This window comes from Leptonychotes weddellii, chromosome 11, assembly GCF_054177405.1.
Source record: "Leptonychotes weddellii isolate Sample4059 chromosome 11, ASM5417740v2, whole genome shotgun sequence".
Taxonomy (NCBI): domain Eukaryota; kingdom Metazoa; phylum Chordata; class Mammalia; order Carnivora; family Phocidae; genus Leptonychotes; species Leptonychotes weddellii.
This window is the reverse complement of record NC_138379.1, coordinates 76,502,646-76,506,525: the sequence shown is the minus strand read 5'-3', so window position 1 is coordinate 76,506,525 and position 3,880 is coordinate 76,502,646. Positions and strand designations below refer to the sequence as shown.

At 44.5% G+C, this 3,880-nt stretch overlaps 1 non-coding gene across 1 annotated transcript; it reads left to right on the top strand.

The window, feature by feature from the left end:
• The first annotated feature begins 3,507 nt into the window (after positions 1 to 3,507).
• On the top strand, positions 3,508 to 3,578 carry TRNAG-GCC (transfer RNA glycine (anticodon GCC)). The gene has a single exon. It is a non-coding gene; the product is annotated as a tRNA-Gly (tRNA).
• The last annotated feature ends 302 nt before the right edge of the window (positions 3,579 to 3,880 follow it).

Genomic DNA, 3,880 nt, shown 5'->3' with positions numbered 1-3,880 from the left:
AAAAAAAATTAACTTTGAAAGACTAAAGAATCATGGTAAAAAAGTCATGAATTCTATGTGCAGTATTCCCCTAGCGCTGGAGTTCTGCTGTTCTCATTGATCTGTAAACTTGGTCTTGGCTGGATGTTCTTGCTGATCTTCTGGGGGAGGGGCCTGTTGCCGTGGTTCCCAAATGTCTTTGCCGGAGGCACAATTGCCCCACCCTTGCCGGGTCGGGGCTAAGTAATCTGCTCGAGTTTGCTCTCGGGAGCTTTTGTTCCCCGCAAGCTTTCTGTACAGCTTTGGGGGACAAGAGTGAAAATGGTGGCCTCCCCAATCTCTGCCCTGGAGGAGCCGAGAACTCGGGGCCCCACTCCTCAGTGAGCCCCCACTGAAAAGCAGTCAGTCACTCCCATCTCCCCGGTCTCCGGCCGCACTCCATGCTCACCCAGCCTGTGACCGAGCGTTTCTATCTCTGGCACCCGACCCCGTGTGGAGTCTCCAAACCCAGCAGATCCCTGCGGTGCGCTCCCGCGCCACTCCTCCTGGGGGAGGAAGGGGAGTCTCCCCGATCTGCTGCTTGTTGGGTCCCTGCTGGAGGAGCAGTGGCCCAACTGTACCGCAGATCACAGTTTATGGCAACCCCGAGCTGAGAGCCCGCTCCTCGGCTCCGTCTCTGCAGCCGGCTTCCCCTCTCCGATACCTGAGAGCTCTGCCGCACACAGGCACCCCCGGTCTTTCTGTGACCCCGAGGGTCCTGAGACCATACTGTCCCGCGAGGGTCCCACCCCCCGCTTAGCCACTGGAGAGATGTCCCTCAGCAGCCGACTTCTACAAGTTCCGATTTTGTGCTCCGCGGCTCTATCACTTGCCAGAAGTGGCTGACGGAGGCCCCCTCCCCCGCCGTCTATCCTCCCGAATATCACCTCGGATTCACTTCTCTGCACATCCTACCTTCCAGAAAGTGGTCGCTTTTCTGTTCAGAGAGTTGTTGCTATTCTTTTCTTTGATCTCCTGTTGAGTTCGTAGGTGTTCAGAAAGGTTTGATCCCTATCCAGCTGAATTCCTGGGAGCAGACAAAATCCAGGTGTCCTACTCCTCCGCCATCTTGCTCCTCCCCCCTATGCTTTCTCTTTTAATACTGAAAACAATTTTACAAAATTATTAAGATTAGGGGCGCCTGGGTGGCTCAGTCGTTAAGCGTCTGCCTTCGGCTCAGGTCATGATTCCAGGGTCCTGGGATCAAGCCCCGCATCGGGCTCCCTGCTCCGCAGGAAGCCTGCTTCTCCTCCTCCCACTCCCCCTGCTTGTGTTCCCTCTCTCGCTGTGTCTCTGTCAAATAAATAAATAAAATCTTAAAAAAAAAATTATTAAGATTACAGGATCCTAAGCAAGACAAATTGGAGAGTTTTGTCATAAGCCAAAATAAACGGTGGTGGTCCAGACACTCCTTCAGGCTCCTTTTCAAATTTCTGAATGAAAATTATTTTGGATACACAGTACTATCCCTTCATTAACTGCCATTCAAAAATAAAGGCCCAAAACCTTGGAATTCCAAAAGAATTCTCAACTTGAAATATGGTCTACTGGGGTGCCTGGGTGGTTTAGTCTGTTAAGTGTCTGACTCTTGGTTTTGGCTCAGGTCCTAATCTCACGGGTCCTGAGATCAAGACCTGCATGGGGCTTCCCACTCAGGAGGAATTTGCTTGGATATTTTCTCTCTTCTCTGCCTCTTCACCTACTTGTGCTCTCTCTCTCTCTCAAATAAATAATAAAATCTTGGGAAAAAAAAATATGGTCTACTGAGGGCAAGAAGAAAAATGAAATCCTACTAACATTATTGCCATATTTTTTTGAGGGAAGGGGATAAATATTAGCTAAACCTGTTCTATAAATATAGCTACATATGTTGAGGAAATAAGTTCGAACATGTGGTTAAAATGTAATAGAAGGGAAGTTCTGACTTCCATTAATAGTGGAAGAGTTTGGTTGAACTAACCCTCCTTTAGATAACAATTATAAACAGGGTGAAAAATAAGAAAGAACTATTTGAAAGTTCCTTGAAAGGTACTGGAAAGAAGTCACCCCTAAAAAGACAGGAACAGCGCCGAGTGAGATTTGCAAGTCTGTGGCCTTATGCCTGAGAGGACTTCTTAGTCCACATATCAAGGGAGCGCAAATATCCACAGTTTACTGGTTTGAGGATTCAGAGAACTAAGATTAGAGCAGGCAGGGAGTTGTAAAATTAGGGAAATCCTGGAAAGAAAGAAGCCACAATTAAACCTCAAAATGAGTATAAACTGTGACCAAATTCTTGGCTGATCACTGACTCCAGGAGGTCTGACAATAGCAACTAGAAGCTGAAAGAACTGAGCAGAGATGTGTGCTGCTGTCTATCTCAAAGAAGACAGAGTTTGGACTACAAGTCAACCTAGGAGAACACAAGTCAACAATCTTCAGAGGAACACACAGAGTCGAGAACTCTGCATCATTCACTATGTCCACTATATAATAAGAAATTAGTAGACAAAGAAATAAAAATGTGACCCATAGTAAAGAAAAAAAGGTTATTGACCCCAAGATGTACCAGACATTGGAATTATGAACAAAAGCAATAAGCGCTGCTTATTAGAGATGTGTTCAAGAATCTAAAGGAAAATAGTGTCATATGAATGAAGAGATAAGGAATCTCAACACAGAAACTAAAACTATAAAAAAGAACCAAATGGAAATTTTAGAACTGAAAAGTACAATAACTGAAAAAAATCACTAGATGATCTTAACAGCATAATGGGGACCACATCAGAGTCAGCAACTTTGAAGAGAGCTCAATGGAACTTATCCAATTTGAAAAACAGAGGAAAAAGAAGTATTTTTTTTTTTAAAGATTTTATTTATTTATTTATTTATTTATTTATTTGACAGAGAGAAACACAGCGAGAGAGGGAACACAAGCAGGGGGAGTGGGAGAGGGAGAAGCAGGCTTCCTGCTGAGCAGGGAGTCCGATGCGGGGCTCGATCCCAGGACGCTGGGATCATGACCTGAGCCGAAGGCAGACGCTTAACGACTGAGCCACCCAGGCGCCCCGGAAAAAGAAGTATTAAAGAAAATGAACAAAACCTCAGTCACTTGTGGGACAGTATCAAGTAATAGAACGTATAATTAATTGGAGTCCCAGAAGAACAGAAGAGAGATAATGAGACAGAAAAAGCATTAAAAAAATAATGGCCAAAATTTTCCCAAATTGGGTGAAAAACATAAACTTACACATCTAAGAAGTTCAGTGAACTAAAGGTAGGATAAACACAATAGAAAACCACATAGGCACATAATAGTCAAATTACTAAAATTCAAAGATAAAGAAAAAAAAACTCAAAATTGGTCCAAACAAAAGATACATTGTAATATGTATATAGGAGAACACTGACACAAATGTCAGCTGACTTCTCATCAGAAACAACGGAGAGCAGAAAACAAGAGAATTATATGTTTAAGCCATAAAAGAAAAAAACCTGTCAGTCGTGTGAGCATTGGTGGTTCAGTGGTAGAATTCTCACCTGCCACGCGGGAGGCCCGGGTTCGATTCCCGGCCAATGCAACCTAATGTTTGGGGCGCCTGGGTGGCTCAGTTGGTTAAGCGACTGCCTTCGGCTCAGGTCATGATCCTGGAGTCCCTGGATCGAGTCCCGCATCGGGCTCCCTGCTCGGCAGGGAGTCTGCTTCGCCCTCTGACCCTATCCCCTCTCATGGGTTCTCTCTTTCTCATTGTCTCTCTCTCAAATAAATAAAATCTTTAAAAAAAAAAAAAAACTGTCAGTCAAAATGTTACAACAAGACAATTATCCTTCAAAAATGAAGGTAACAAAGATATTTTCATATACCCAAACAGGAAGAGAATTC